This window comes from Prinia subflava, chromosome 2, assembly GCF_021018805.1.
Source record: "Prinia subflava isolate CZ2003 ecotype Zambia chromosome 2, Cam_Psub_1.2, whole genome shotgun sequence".
NCBI lineage: Eukaryota > Metazoa > Chordata > Aves > Passeriformes > Cisticolidae > Prinia > Prinia subflava.
This window is the reverse complement of record NC_086248.1, coordinates 73573833-73591044: the sequence shown is the minus strand read 5'-3', so window position 1 is coordinate 73591044 and position 17212 is coordinate 73573833.

Sequence of the window (17212 nt, the reverse complement as noted above, 5' to 3'; positions counted from 1 at the left end):
ATAATGAGAATGATCCTCCCAAGTACAAGCCAAGGAAGCAGAATATTCTCAATTTTTGTATTATTCAAATGAACCCTTTGATCTTTTTCCAGAAGATAGGATTTTGCTGGTAAAAACATGTAAGCCAAGTCAGATAACATGGCCTGCTGGTGTTGTATGATCTCATAGTCTGCGGATCTCCTCTCCAGTTTCAGTTTAAATATGGTTCCCATTCAGCCTAAATCAGGCCTTCCCTGCAGCAGAAATAAACAAAAAATATCTTCTCTTGTTATCAAGTCTGTGTGGACAGTTACCTAAGTTCAATTAAATCCAAGTAATTTTTGTTCACCTATTGTCTTATGTTTGGGCTTCAAGCCAAATTTAGGATATGTTCAGATATAGCCCCAAATCAGAAAATGCTAAATTAACATAAAGTATCTCCTGAGACCATTTTTCCTCAGGTGTCAAGTAAAGACATTGTCACCTTTGTTTGAGTGCTTTATTTGAACAGCCTAATGAAGGAAACCAAACAACAGCCCTTTCCATCTTCCTACAGGAGGTCTGTCTCAGGTGGGGACGGAGCAGGGAGATGAACAGAGGAGCTTCCTCTTGACCACTTCATTGCAAGGCCAGGGCATGGTACAGCAGAAAAGACTTCAAATGAAACCCTCTTCTACATCATGTAAGGATCTAACCTGTCATGTGAGAGGAGGTTTGTGTGCATTTCTGCCCCAAACAGATTACAGGCAATTAGTGAAGCAGTGGTTTATGAAGCCAAGTCTGTTTGAGAGCTGGTCAGCACAATTGCTGTGCTGTAACAAAGGTGCTGCAACTTGCCAAAAGCAGCTCTTCAGTTGACTGCTGTGGAGCAGACTGCCAACTGGGTCAATGGGACCAGGAGCTGGAAGTCCTGAAAGATTTTTGGCCAGTCTTCTTACAGCAATCAGTAAAGCTGGAATTGCCACTGCCTTCTGCACCATGGTAAATTCTTGAGTTACTACAAAACTTCTACTACCTGTTAATGTCTCTTTAAAAATGCCCCAAAGGCTTCAGAACTTGTTTTGGGAGTTGTCAGGATTTGCATAATCATTTGACAACTTGAAAAATGGTTGATAGATACTCATAAGTGGTAATAGGAAGAATAAGAAACATTGTTTAGAGGCTGGACCAGATAATCTTTTGAGGTTCCTTCCTGCCTGAGTTAATACTTGCTTCCAAGGGGAAGCAGAAGATCCTTGACCAAAGCCTGCAAATACCTTGGACTGATTATGCTTTGAACATATACACAAAATAGCTTAGAAAGCCACAAACTTACTTGCTCCGCTGTTCTGGTACATATGGACCCTGAGGGACAAAGAAGATTTTGAAAAATAAATTCTTAGAGGCCTGAAATTGAGATTTTTGTAATTCATATGGTATCAGAGTCGTCGGTTTAAATACCAGAGTGGCAGCATGTTTTTCCCTTGGCCCAAAGACTGCTTAGCTGCAAGTGAATACTTCATGCTGCTGCCCTGGGCATTTCTAGCTTGCTCTGTCAAAGTGGCATGAGAGGACACCTTCATCTGCTGTGCCTGGCAGCAACCAGGCTGTCCATTGCAACACAGGCAGGCTTGGAGGCAGCTGGGCTACAGCTGGCCAGGCTTGTGCATGAGAGACCTGGAAAGCCACTATTTGAAACACTTAGTTAGCTGCTTCTTTTGTTTGTGTGGGTCTTTCAAACAATAAGACTGGGGGTTTGTTATTCTTCTATTATTTTTAATAGAGAAAGTGTGAATCTAAAACAATCAGGAAAAAAAATGGCATAGAATGTCAATGTAGCACCTGAAATTACTTCTATCTCATTAAATGAAAGTGATTATTTTGCAGACTGTCTGCAAAGTTGACAGAATTGTGTGTATTTAGTGTCTGTGAGACTGGAAAAAAACCTGAAGGGAGACCATGTAATGATGTTCTCATGCTTAAAACGTTACTGTGGGGAAAAGTACTGGTTTTGTCTTCTTTCAAGGAAAGGAACAGAAATGATGAACTAAATCCATAGCAGGGAAGACTCAGGTTTGACCTCACAACATTCCCTTCTTTAACAGATGCAGTGAAGTGCCACAGATTGTGGAACAGGCTTATGTATAAGGTGTTAATGAGCAGCCCGAACGTGTTGTAGACAAGAATCAGACATGCCTGATTCTCAACTGGGCAACGGGATGAAGCAAACATCATCTCATGTTCCCTTTTAGCACCTTTTTCTACCATTTTATAGACCTTTTTTCTTCAAACTTTCAGACAGAGTTTAGCTTTTTGGGACTGCTTAGATTTTCATTTCCTCACCCTGTCCCTAAACATGCATATCTAACTCCACTCCCAGTCTCCAGGTCCTGGAACTCATAGCCTGTTGGTATATGGTCTGGTTCCAGAATGGCATTGCTGACTTTGTCTCCTAAACAAAAATTAAATGTCATCATTGCAAAGCTCTCCAAGAGTTTGTATAAACAAAGGGCTTTTTATGTCAATCATGTTGTCTCTTTCCCATTATAGTGCTTCCATTAGAGTTCTAGGGTAAATACAGCACCAACTGGAGCTGGTAGTTTAGCATCTCTCATATTTTTTCCTCTAAGTGTACCTAGATAATATTGCCTACAGTGTAACCTGGCATTAAATCTGTTTCAGTGCTCCTATCAGAAGACCTGACCATCAGTAATAATGTTTTTTTCTACAAGGATATGTAGTGGTAGGACAAGGGGAATGGCCTCAACCTGAAGGAGAGTAGATTTAGATTAGATGTTAGGACAAAACTCTTTACTGTGAGGGTCTGGACACATTGCCACAGGCTGCCCAGAAAAACTGTGGGTACCCCATCCCTGAGACTGTTTGAGGCCAGGTTAGATGGGACTTTGAGCAACCTGGTGTAGTGAAAATTGTCCCTGTTCATTACAGAGGGGTTGGAGCCAGACAGTCTTTAATGTCCCTTCCAACACAAACCATCCTATGATTCAATGATGGGAAAATTTCAGGGAAAACTAAGTTCCTAGTTCTTCCCAATAGATTTCATAATTAGGGTAATTTTACTTACATTGTACTTTACTTATCTGGTCAGACAAAATACTGCTTTGTGTGTTCCTGCCCCACCCCAAAAAATCAAACCAAACCAAACCAAACCCTAAACTAATCAAACCAACCAAAAAATCCCTAAACCACAAGCCTTCCCTGCACCCTCCCCGAAAAAAAACCCAACAAAAAACTAAACTCTGAACAAAATACACAAAAAACATCCCACTCCCCCTCTACCCCAGAAAGCCATCCAGAATAAAAATGGGAATGTCTCCTCGTTATCTTCCCTTCCCTTGCCCAAACTCAACTTTCCAGAGGGTAGTTTAATTTTTGGGAGGGAACTTGTCCACATCAGTGAATTGTCCTGGGAAAATTTTATCCAAGATTAAAGAGACTGTGACTTTAGACAAAGTAGGTCTGTCTCTTTTAGCCAAGTTGACTTTGATTGTGAGGCAGCAAGAGGCAGGTTCTCCTTGGTTTGGGAACAGCCAGCTCTCTTACCCAAAGATTATTGTGAAAAAATCAGGTGCATTCATTTCACTCCTCATCATCTCCCCAAGCTTGCCCTCCCAAGAGTATCTACATGTACATATTGGTATTTATGAGCTGTTAAAGAAATATATGAAGATAAAGGACTTGGGGAAGTTTTGATGCCTGCAGATGACATAAACCTACTCCATTTTTAAAACTGGTGGGTTTTTCCACCATTTTTTATGTGGTTCATAAGAATTTCCACCCTCCTCCTCACCTTTTAATCTGAAGCCTGTTGACTATGTATTTGACAAACCTTGCTTCTGCTGTGATCATCTGAAAAATGGCATTTTGGCATTTTTCTGCTCTGGTGTAATGAAAGTGCCATAAATAAATTAGCTTTAAACCAGACCACCAGATACTATAGGTGATGACTTCTAACAGTTTAATTAATAGCTCACTTGAACAAACACTTAAAATTTCTCTTCTTGGTGATGACTTTGGGTACTGCCAACCAGTTCTTTTCCATCATCATGAGCTGCTTATCTACTTGTCATAGTGGTATTGTCATAAATCGTGACTAAATATTCCTCTTCCTCCTTGCCTTTTCTTCTCCTTATTTTTGTCTAGCTTGTGCCTCCTCAAAATTTACTACCCATTTCCTCTCATCTTACCTACCTTCTATTTTCAACAAGACTATAAGTTTTGTAGTGCTAAAAGACAGGCTACTAATTCAGCATTCCTTGCATGCCTAAGTGATTTGCACATTAGCAGATATGGAAGAGAGCTTTAGAAGAAATGCAAGCCCATGGAAGACACTAAGAGTTTTGCTGTTGATTTCAATATAGTCAAAATTAGTGTTGTTTATCCAAAACATGTTCATTTCCATCTTATTTTTTAGTTCTCTTCTTAGGAATGGATAATTTTAGATGAACTATGTTGGTTTCTGAAAGTTCTTTTTATCATGACACACTGAAAAGAGCATAAGATAGGTCCCTCTCTCTCTTCCTTTCAAATTTTCCTTTCTGGTTTCACATGATAGTTTTTCAGCACAATATATTCCAATCTTGTACTAGAAATATATTATTTCATTGCATTTCCCTGAATAGTTCTGGTCCCACTGCAAAAGGTGTCAGGGTTTTTTTTTGGACTGCTATTTTTTATGACTTCAAAGACAAATGAAGTCCAGGGGTTCAAAGAAGGGGAAAATGTTCCTTTGTTCCCAAACCTACATGCACAATATTGTTCTTCGTACACAGTCTAGGGCTTCCAGTTTTAAATACAGGCTCCACGTTACACATCATCACTTCTTTGATAAATTCAGCATGTACCTGTCTGCAAAATCTGTTCCTTGACATTTATACACACAAAAAAAAGAGTGAATTAATAAAAAAAGGAAAAGCAGTACTTACATATTATGATAGTGGAAATGTCATCTGATGGGTAAGGATAGGGCATGTTGCCTTTTCCTTCTTTCCTCTCTAATTTTTGTGGTGACTTGTATAATTCAGAAACCATCTCTGTAAGTATATCAATTACAGGAAACTGTGGATAGAAATGATGTGGATATAGGCCCCAGTGGTTCACATTGCAGAGACAAACACATATGTGCCCAGTGTTATATTACAGGTTTTTTTAGACCAGGTTAAATTCTTTTCCTCCTCTTCTGCATTTATTAGTATCTGGTCTTTGACATGACTTGACCTACACTGCATGGTTTGTTAGTGGCTTTATTTATTCCTGGCTCACAGCCACCTTTGTTTTGTTTCAAGGTAGCATTGAAACAGAAATGATGAGATAAGCAGGGCTAAGCAACCTCTTGCTCACTCCCAACACGCCTGTATCATAATAGAAAAAATTGCAGTACTTTCAGAACTTTTGTCTAGGCTGTTATGAAGAGAAGATTTTATGATATGGACTACCATGTCCTATTGCAGTATTTTCTCTGTAGAAACTTGAAACCATTTCCTATGTTTAAGCACATTTTTTATGAAAGAGGAAGATTGAGATACGAAGTCCAAGGCTGAAGAACAAATCAGCTGAAGTAGCAAGAGCAAGACAGGCACAGTGAGACCACACATTTCCTAACACAGCAGGAACTGTTCTTATGCACACCTTCAGAATTGGTTTAAGCTTCAGAACTGGTTTAATTACTTTGGTGGTGTTGGTTTAGGCTTTTCCTTGTAACGGATGTGCATCTCTCTGACTCTTGTCATAATCTTATATGTTTAGGTTCAATATTAAAAACTGAGAAATGCACATTTGTATCTCAATATCAATTCCATGTAGTCATAGCTTAATAGCTATTCTAATAAATATATTTTAAATTATTTTGATACTTTTATAGAAAATTAGCTGTTAAAAAGCAATTACATTTGCAATCTGTCTTGTATTTTCATCAATAAACCACTTCTCTCTATTCACATTTCTTGCACATTACAAAATAAGTCTTCATATATGTAGAGGAATGTGACCAGAATTCTCCACTTCAGCAGCATCCAAATGATTGTGGAATAAAGAAGCTTTTATTTCAGAACACTTTTCCAATGGAAACTATTCCACAATAAGTTATTTCACAGTATCTATTTGATTCCCTTTTGTCATACAAACTCTAAACTGATTTAAATACTTTAAATCAGTATTTAGACTTTATGTAGGACAACACCCAGACTTCTATTCTCAAAAATGTGATGAAAAAATATTTAAAAAGGACTGACTGGATTAGATTGGCCAGCAGATTTTAGTCTTTGTACTTTTCACCTTTAATTTATTCTGACAGATTGCCTTTTTGTAATTAAGACATCAATTAGCCAGTTCTGAAAATATGTTTTAATTTAAGAGTAAATAGAAATGCGTTTAGCAGAAATGTGTAGCTACCCTTTTTAATGCTTGGTAATCAGTTCTGCTTTTGCCTAGGTGATTCAGGAATCCTGTGGGATAACCTTCTTTACAAAACATGATCTGTGACTTCTCTTCCTAAGTGACTATGTTAGCTCCAGAGGTGTGCTTAGGAGAATAAACAACTCATCTTCTCCAGACCTCCAAATCTGACTTTGTGCTTTGGGCAAATGGTCATGCAGGCATTTATTTTATTAGACCTTGTTTATCTATTATTAACTGTCAGCTATAGATGAGCACAGGACTGTGGTTTTGGTCTGTTGCTTTGTTGTTTTTTAATATAAACAGCCTTTTGAACCTCATGCTTTGCCTTCTGTGGACTGGGGATACAGAGGAAAATTAAACAAAATGAAAAATCAAAACAAAGAAACCACACCAGTGAACAAATAAATAATGAAATGCATGACGTTTTCTGTATGGAACTAGCAGCAGACAAGTTCATTAATTAAATTATCCAACATGAACTGTAATGGATAGTAAAAATTAGGCTAGTGGTAGTTTCTCTCATTATCTTGCTTTTTAAAGTATTCTCAGGCTCTCTTTCTTTAAGTGATTTTTTTGAGTATAACATTCCAAATGACACGAAGTTAACTTTGGACATCAAACCATGTCAGACCATGATCCAGACATCCCTCCTAAATCTGACCCTAAGGAGAACAAAACTTCTGCTGGGCCTTCATCTACCAGGTATTTCATAAGGTCCAGAATGTCAAGCACTGGAGCAAAGTTCCTGTCAAGTTAAGTGTTACTGTTCCTCAGGTATCTCCATGGTCCTGGCCACTGAGAGTTAAACACCAGTGGCAACAACAACCTACCCTGGAGGCTTGCTCAGAAGCAGTGGGTGTGTAAGATTTCCACATCACTTGCCAACCAGAATATGAAGGAAAATGTGTCCACTTGTATGGTTAAGAGAAGGGGAGAATCTAAACCAGCCTGGAAAAAAAGGCAAACAGAAAATATCGTTCATCTGGATGAACTGGGTGTTTCTACAGGCAAGCTGTGCTTACCAGATGGCTGAATGGCTGAAGACAGTGGGAAGTTTGGGCTCAGTGGGCAGATAATTCAGGCTGAAAGCTGTAGGTGTTTTATACCTTATCCCTAAGAATTTATCCCTAAAACAAAAGCAGCTATTGATGTTTGGAGGCATTTGACACATGCAAGGGGTACTGTTTTGTGAGAGAACATCATGTTACATGCAGACCTGTGAGAAACAAGAATCCCCAAAATTTTAAAGAAAAAAGAGATGAGCTTTTCAGACCAGTAATGCAGACACAAAAGGGTTAGACTCTTCAAAAGAATTTAACATAAGAATACAATCCTTCAGATGAATACCCAATCTTGTATTTTCATCTGTGGGGGTATTTGGACTGCCATCTTTCCTCATCTTTTCTGGGATCTGGTATTTGCTCTAGCATGGAGAAAGTCAGAAAATCTGGTGGAGTTATTGCTGGACCTCAGAGGCACATGAAGAGAGACACCAGCTGCTGGACTTCAAGGGCTGATGCCTGAGGAACACTTTTTCCCCTTGAGTCTCTGTCCCTCTAGGAGATTCAGTGTTTCTGCATCCCTTTTGAGCCTCTGTGTGGCCTCTCAGGAGAGTCTTTGCAGCGCATGCACATGCACACACCAAATAATATACCAGGGATAGGTCAGCATCACCTTGGCCAGACTCACAGTCTGTGCAGGGAGAGGTTTAAACACACCCTCCAGCACACACAGGATCTTGCAGGCCTGAGCATGCTAATCAGGTTACTGTGCCAGTAGGGGTGCTTGGCAAACTCTCTGCAGCCTGTCTGCAAGAAGAAGGAAGAGCACCATGATAAAAGGAACTTTTAATTTCTTTGCTAACATTACATCTTTTTGCCCTGCTAGCAAATCAGTTCCTCAGTGCCCACAGGGACTGAATTCAAATGCCTGTGGGCAGATGTTTCTGTGTCCAGCTGGGTATGAGTTCAGTGGACTTGTAGGAACTTCCCCCATTATGCAATGTATTCCTTTAGGCAGGGGCTTTGAACATTGTCTGCCCTTCTTTCAAAGGTGATGCTGTTTTGAAGTCCCTCTAGCCACCTCCAACCTGCACAGGAAATAGTTGTTCTTTGAATCTTCCTCAGATTCTCACTGTCGCTGCTAATATTAATGTAATTTAGGGAGTCAGGTTGAGTTATGCATCTTTTGTGGCAATGTGTGGAAAGGGAACGCATGGCAAAACATTTCCAGTCTTTACTAGTTTTACATATGAATTATTAGTGCAGAGGTTTACAAAACAGCAGTTAGCCTGTCAGTTCCCTTTGTCCCTTATTTTTTCTGAGTCTTTAGAGCATTTCTTTTACTCTCTCTGTATTTTTCTTCTTAATGGTTTCTTCATGTTGTTGTTATTGTTACGTTGGCTCAAAGGTAATTTTTCCTGGCAACACAACCTTTTATTTGAGGGCTTATACTATTATTGTCTTTTGAAAGGATTTTCCATTCTGCCTGGTTATTCTGATCTCTTTCAAATTTTTTTTTGTTTCATCAAGCAAAGATCATTCTGTTGTGGCTAACTTTCCAGACTGTTATGCTGGTGAAAAAAAAAAAAATGGTACACGTGCATGTATGCATGCATGTATGTATGTATGTATGTCATGTATGTAAGATACACATACAGATATGTATGTGAAACATATACAGGTAACACATATATATATATATATATATATTAAAAAAAGAAAACCACAGACAACCAGGCTAGGGAAGTATCAAGGGAAAGGTGACCTGCAGCTGATTTTGTACAGGCCATAAAAATTACTGCCTCTGATCCATTGTTCCACAGTTGTAAATACCCTGTATCTTGTTTTGACCAGGGACTAGCAAAGAAGAGCTATGTACATCTCCTAAACCAGAACAGTTCATTTTCCCTGAAAAGGTCACTCCTTGTAGAAACAGTTCAGAGGAAGACTAAGATGCAGCAGTAACCTCCAGCTGGGAATATGTGGTATGGGAAGTGCTGAAGGAGAAGTGGTGTGAGTGGAGTGAGTGGAGTGAACTGACAGCTGTGAGTGGGATAAGTTGAACCATACAGATACAGTCAGGTATTGCAGGATGACCTTCCCAAAATTATCCTACCTGTAGTACTGGGCAGAGGAGAGACATGAGATGACTAAAGGCCACTGCAAAAGTGCGAGACAAAGCTAACTCTTCATCCTACTTCATGGGAAAGGGGTCAGTGTTCATGTTCTCAATCATCTTTTCTTCATGTCCTAGGAAAGATTACAATTGAAGTACTTTAACTGGAGCTTCATTTTTCCCTGTAGTCTGAGCCACCAGGCTCCCATTGAAAACCCTAGCCAAGACTAAATGGATTTTTTTTGCCAGGCTGAGCACTCAGACACTGCAATGACAGTTGAAAGAAATCCTAATAACACTGGGGTGGGGCAGAGGAGGGGAATGTGTTTTTATTTTAGAAATCTAAGCAATGATTCATCCTCATACACCTTACACTCAGTCATGGATGGCTTTTCTACACTCAAAAGGAAAAAAGGTGTTTATGACAGCTTTCAAATTCCAGTAGATCTTTTACCTCTTATTTTCTGAGTCACTTCAGAAATGCTTGACTGCTGTTGTAAGTAAAATTGTAAGAATAATATTCCTCCTTTATGCACTGACTTAGCTTGAAGCATTAAACATCCTAATAAAATCTTTATGAATTTTCATATATTAACTGATCCATAAGTGGGATGAATCAGGGCCTAAGAGTAAGGGAAAGCATAAGTCATGTGCCTCCACTTTTAATATCTTTGTACTTGTTTTCTTTCACAAGGAAATTATGAAGAAAAAACCCCAAAGTACATTCATCATTCATGACTGCTGAGTAAAAGCAATTCTGGTGACCTAAGTGAGTCTACAGGATATATAGAATGAAATTATTATGAGTGCAATGGGTTTTATGGTAGGTTTGAAGACATAAGCGATGACTCCCCACCTGACTAACTCTTCAAAACCACCCCCAATGCACTGGAGAGGAGCACATCAGGCTCAGCTTGCCTGGGATCTATTCCTGTCTAGACTACTGACTTTTCATTTTGTACTATTGCATCTCGCTGTACATTGGCTTCCCACATTGTAAAACAGGGTGAAGATATGTCTTTCTCTTTTTAAAACTACTCAGGATGCACCTGGAAAGCATCCTTTGAGAATGAGGCATTATTTCTGAGTTCCAGTCATGTGATGGTAATTGCAGGACTAGGATTACAGATTCCTTATGGAGTATTTAAATACCATAAAATACTGAATTGGTCCTGACTGCTCCTGCCCTTATCTGAAAATAGATTCTGACTGTATTTGCAAGGATTAGTATTGCCTGTGTGGGATTGGACCCACTTTCAGCAAGGCCAGACACTACCCACAAAATAACTGATTATTAGACATCTGTATGCTAACTTGGTGTCTTGTGATATATTATTAGAGTTTGAGGTTTAAGGGAGGGGTGCAGTGTACAAACAACATTTAACCAGCATTTCTGATATTGCCCTGTGTGTCCCGCAGGGCCAACACTAATAATTTCATCACAGGTCATAGGATTTTTTTATGTCCATTAGCATTGGGGCATGCAACTCTGTGATCACAGTAAAATTGTTGCTGTCAGTCTCCAAAGCAGTGATTGCCTTATTGCTTGCAAATAAAATTTTACTAATATGAGTTTAAAAGATCAGAAGCTGGGAACATTGATCCTATCCCACTGCCTAGATTGTTCCATCTGGACCCAGAAATGCTTGGAACTATTCCAAGAGGTCCCAAATAGCTTGTGTGATTTCAAGCCCTGCACTCAAGTTTCGGAGATATGGAAGCACCTAATACTCACTGGAATCCAGCAAAAAGTGAGATATCTAATCCAGGTGTAAAATCAGGGCTTTGTTTCTGTTGTACAATTCATTTTCTGTAAAGTGACAATTGCAAATCATTGATGTTTCACGTAGTTTGGGAAGGGTTGAGATATGAAGGGTAGTTGTGCAGGAATCCTATGGGAATAGAAATTAGAAGCAACGAATAGAAATCCAAAATTGATTAACTTAATTGGCAAAAATGTGTTCACGAGTACATACTTGTAAATGTGAAGGTCTCTGTCAGTATATGCTGGTACATGTGAGGGTCACCAGAGTGAGGAGCACTCAGGTGGGGAGACAAAGTTTCCATGTTTCCCCAGGCATGGCTGTTTTCTGTGATTCTGCATGTGAGGGAGTGGGAGATGCCCCAGGTCTTGTCTTGGTTGGAGGACAAGCCAAGGTCACTTGGATCCAAATCTTGGCCAGATATGGCTCACAAGCATGCTTTTCCCTGACATTTTCATGTGTTTTTCTTTACCATGAGTATATTAGATATCAACCCTCTTTTTGCTGTTCTCATTTTATGGGCAGTGAAAGACACGGCTCCCCTCCATTTCTGATTCCACAAAACTGTAACCAAAACCAAGGACAAGTACGTCTTCCGCTCTGGTATGGTGTATTATGTATCATATCATTATCTTTTGGGTTTTGCTAGCTAGCAAAATAATAATAATACTTAGCACTGACCTAGCAATTTCCTCTCAGAGCCCTTTGTAACCTTTGCCTAGCTCCGTGGTTCCCCAACTACAGTGCATGCCCTGGGAGTGGTGCAGAGAGCTTTTGCCTCACGCTGGTGAACTCCTGAGTTCACCACTAGTGCACTGCTCTAAAGGCAGCTGCAAATCCCTTCAGTTTGGTGATGTAGAGTAGCACAGACCCTGGTACACGAAACAACCAGAGGCCACCTGCCAAGTTGCACCAAGTTGGTAACTCGACAGCTGAACCTGGAACAGTTCATGCTTATGCACAGTATAAAGGCAAATTGGTTCTCACAGGAACAAATGTTCCAGTGGCTTCAGCGATGTTTTGTGACCAGGAAAGTGAGAAGAAATGGTCTCTAAGTTAGCATGAAGGAGGGCTTTCACTCCTGATTCTGTCCTCAGAAGAAATTGGGATAAGAAAAGATGTATTAAATATAGAGAAATAGTTCCATGCAAATACAACCTTTCCTTTTTTTTTTTTTTTTTTTTTAAATGAGATTACCAGTAATCATTTGTTAAAGGCCTTACAACTGTAAAAATAGCTATTCAGATTCCTGCACGTCCATCTGGAACACAGACTCCAAACTGGGCCTTCCTAACATCAGTCTGTACAAACAACCAGAACACAGTTTCTCATAGTCATTCCCACCTAAACATATCAGTATTTTATCTAAGTGAAAGAGTTCAGCAGCCTGGGATAAAGACTTTCTACTAGCACATCAAAATCCTCAGTTGAAAAAATATCTCTGTTCTTGATCACAGAACAAACAAAGATGAACCTGAGTCTCCTTAACTGCAGCTATATAAAGAAGGAAGGGAGAGCATAGCTATTTGTTCCTCACTTTTCCTGCAGCTTGTATCTTTGGCTTTTGGTAAGTGTGCCCAGAAGCAAAACCATTTTGGATCCAGAGGAAATAAACAACATATGGAAATAATATTTTTCTTCTGATCTTCCCAGATAGGTAAAATGCCCCAAAGAAACAAAGAAGAACATTATCCCCAAATATGTTTAATTTTTTATTTGGCTGCACCAAAGTTCTGTAGATGACGTAACTACGTCCAGGTAGCAGAAGCCATCAGTCAGGGTTGGTGCCATTTCCATTTCCATCCAATATGCTTTCTGCCCTTCAGAAGGAACACACAAGGTTCAAACAGGCACAGGCGAGGATGGGCACAAGCTATGAACCTTGACTATCTGTGCTGAGAAATTGTTTGAACAGTTCCAGGGATGTAACTAGACACAATCAGGAGCACACATGCAATCATCAGCAATACTCAGGCTGGATTTGGCCAGCCTGCTTCGGAAAGTATAGGAGTGGCTAGCTTAACTTACTTGCTCTCAGGGCCAAAGAGTGGACCCAAGCTGTATTTAAAAATTCAATACACAAAACACAAAGGTTTTGCAAGTCCAGAGGAGGATCCTCAAATCTTTGTCATCTAGATGTGTAAAAACATTTCAAACCAGGCTGTGTCAAACCAGGCAAGGCCTTGGACAAAACAGCTGAGTTATGCCTCCAAATTATGTAAGCACAAGAATCAAGAAGTTGCAATCAATAGAGTAAAAAAAGTGTATGAAAATTCAGCTGTGAATTCTAACACATCTTAGAAAGAGATGTACTCAGGAAAACTGTTATGCATGTGTCCTTGAAATTCATTCTTTTCCACATAGTTCTTGATGGTTTTCAGCAACAGAGTGCTGCATGGTACAGGAATGACCTAGGGACTAAAGGAAAAATTGTGTCAAATTAGTATTGTTCCAGAGAAAGAAATCCCAAACCTCTTCTAGTTTTGAGGATGCAAAATTATTGCAGAGGTCATCTTTTTGTGGCAATTCACTGAGGGCCCTGTGAAACTTGGTCCTTTTTTTGTAGTGTTGAATATTTTCTGCAGGCATCTGCTCTCAAATGAAGACTCTGAGGAGCAACCTCTCAGAACTTTGCCATGTCACAGGCACATTTCCCTTGGCACATATGAACATACACATTTGCATTGCTCTTACACTAAAATACACTGCTTATATTTCAATATGAAGTAATCTTTCAGTGGTCTTGTTTTATATCTTCCAGTTGAAAAGAATATTGCAACATTAAACTACAAAATTAAGCTGGAATTCTCAAGAGAAAAAGGCTGTTTTGTGAGGTTATTAATCCTTCCTGTTTCCACTCTGTCCAAAAATACCACAATTTCAGTTTTGGTCACGGCATTTCAACACTTCTTTCTTAGCCAAAATCTCAAAATACTCAAATGCAAGTAAAGAAAATATTAATGGGTGATCTCAAACTTATATTCTCCCTTCTCTTCTACCCCTGCTTCAGCTTTTTTATGCTAAAAACACTCTTCTCCCATCCCCTTTTTATTTGACAAAAGAATAATTGTTTGGTTGCAAATTAAATTTGATCCAGTAGTTCTAAACTTTCATGCTTTTGAAGAAGATATTAAAAACTGTATTTTTTTAAAAAATAAAATAAAGCCTGTCTTGCATAAAAAAAGCATTCTGGAAAACAAAAATTTGACAGAAATATTTTTCTAGCTAATATTTAAGTTTGTTCCAGAAAATATGCATATGTATGATTAGCTCAAATCAGAAATACCTTTCAGTGCCTTCCTACAGTAGAAAATCATTCAGTAGACATTTTCATAAATATGTTTAAACAGATGTGAGGTTGCAGTAGCTAATAGCCAAAGAGGGGCATGAAGAACATGGCAAATGCAAGGCTGGGATGTGCAGCTGGATGATTCCTTTTCTCTTCAGTTGGGCTTTGGCTTGTAGCAACTAAAAACCTTCTAACTTTAAACTATCTAATTAAAGTCTTTCAACCTTGCAGTCTGGTACTTTTAAGTGGTGTTATTAGGGGCTCAGCAGCTTCCAGGAATGCACTTTACAATACCATGCTGACAAATTTGCTCTAGCTGTCTGGTGCTCTTGGCAGGCATGAAGTGACTTTTTGTAAAATCTGTTAATTGTTTGCCCTGTTTTAGAAAAAATCTTTCACAACTAAAAAGGGTGACATACAGATAAAGGAAAATGTTTTCTTTCCTCATAATACAAAACTTTGTCTTGTTTTATTGTTGTTTATAACAACAGGATATTAGATACCTGCTGAAACAGGAGAGGAGAGGTTCGGAGAGGTTCGGAGAGGAGAGGTTCGGAGAGGTTCGGAGAGGTTCGGAGAGGTTCGGAGAGGTTCGGAGAGGTTCGGAGAGGAGAGGAGAGGAGAGGTTCGGAGAGGTTCGGAGAGGTTCGGAGAGGAGAGGAGAGGAGAGGAGAGGAGAGGAGAGGAGAGGAGAGGAGAGGAGAGGAGAGGAGAGGAGAGGAGAGGAGAGGAGAGGAGAGGAGAGGAGAGGAGAGGAGAGGAGAGGAGAGGAGAGGAGAGGAGAGGAGAGGAGAGGAGAGGTTCGGAGAGGAGAGGTTCGGAGAGGAGAGGTTCGGAGAGGAGAGGAGAGGAGAGGAGAGGAGAGGAGAGGAGAGGAGAGGAGAGGAGAGGAGAGGAGAGGAGAGGAGAGGAGAGGAGAGGAGAGGAGAGGAGAGGTTCGGAGAGGAGAGGAGAGGAGAGGAGAGGTTCGGAGAGGAGAGGAGAGGAGAGGTTCGGAGAGGAGAGGAGAGGAGAGGTTCGGAGAGGAGAGGAGAGGAGAGGAGAGGAGAGGAGAGGAGAGGAGAGGAGAGGAGAGGAGAGGAGAGGTTCGGAGAGGAGAGGAGAGGAGAGGAGAGGAGAGGAGAGGAGAGGAGAGGAGAGGAGAGGAGAGGAGAGGAGAGGAGAGGAGAGGAGAGGAGAGGAGAGGAGAGGAGAGGAGAGGAGAGGAGAGGAGAGGAGAGGAGAGGAGAGGAGAGGAGAGGAGAGGAGAGGTTCGGAGAGGAGAGGAGAGGTTCGGAGAGGAGAGGAGAGGTTCGGAGAGGAGAGGAGAGGTTCGGAGAGGAGAGGAGAGGAGAGGAGAGGAGAGGAGAGGAGAGGAGAGGAGAGGAGAGGAGAGGAGAGGTTCGGAGAGGAGAGGAGAGGAGAGGAGAGGAGAGGAGAGGAGAGGAGAGGAGAGGAGAGGAGAGGAGAGGAGAGGAGAGGAGAGGAGAGGAGAGGAGAGGAGAGGAGAGGTTCGGAGAGGAGAGGAGAGGAGAGGAGAGGAGAGGAGAGGTTCGGAGAGGAGAGGAGAGGTTCGGAGAGGAGAGGTTCGGAGAGGAGAGGTTCGGAGAGGAGAGGAGAGGAGAGGAGAGGAGAGGAGAGGAGAGGAGAGGAGAGGAGAGGAGAGGAGAGGAGAGGAGAGGAGAGGAGAGGAGAGGAGAGGAGAGGAGAGGAGAGGAGAGGAGAGGAGAGGAGAGGAGAGGAGAGGAGAGGAGAGGAGAGGAGAGGAGAGGAGAGGAGAGGAGAGGAGAGGAGAGGAGAGATTATGCAATCTGAAGTGGACAAGGCAAAACAAGCTGCGGTGCCATGTAAGTTAAATAAACAGCAGAAATTAAAATGTTCTGCTTGCAGAAGAAGGAATGGATGACAACAGAAGTGGGAGCCATCTGCACTCTCTCACTGCTGTCTTTGTAAGTTGCTGTCCCTTTGGCCAGCTCAGCAAAGCAGGAAGAGGCTGTTTGGTCCCCTTCTGTTTCTCCTGAATAAGCTCAGTTCTCTTAAGAAAAGGTTTCTCATAGGAGTGAGAGGTCTTAAATGGTATGGGTTACAAACTCATTGCACAGCTGGGTGACCTGCAGTCTGACAGTAGTCAGCTTGGACTCTGATGGACATTGGACTTTCTGATCAGCCTTTCTGACCAGGTTAAGGTCATGAGTTGTCTCCAAGATAGAAGTTCTTTGTGTCTCTCTGACTGATGTAATTTGTTTGATTCTTGGTTGATTTGTGTATGACCAGGCCTAAACTCCCAAAGCTGATTTTTTCTGGCCACTTCCAGAGACAAAACACAGCAAAAGAATTGTGCTTTGCAAAACTTCAAAGCAGCAGCAACAACAGCAAGAGAATGGGAATCCAAAACCACTGAACTGAATGGAGAGCACTAAAGAATGTCACAGTCTGTAAACAGCTGGAGGTGATATATCCATATGGCATAATGTGGAGGTCCCTCCCATTTTGGAGGGGACCAGAAGCAGCATGGGCAAGTCCATGGTGTTACTGTGGACATACATATTACCCATAGATTATAATTACACTTTATGTGCCTCACATGCAAGTGAAGGCAACTAAGTCCCATAGATACATGTAAAGCTCCTTTTTCCCGTTTCCTAAAATTCAACTTTTCAACCTACGTCATAAGCTATTAGCAAAGTTT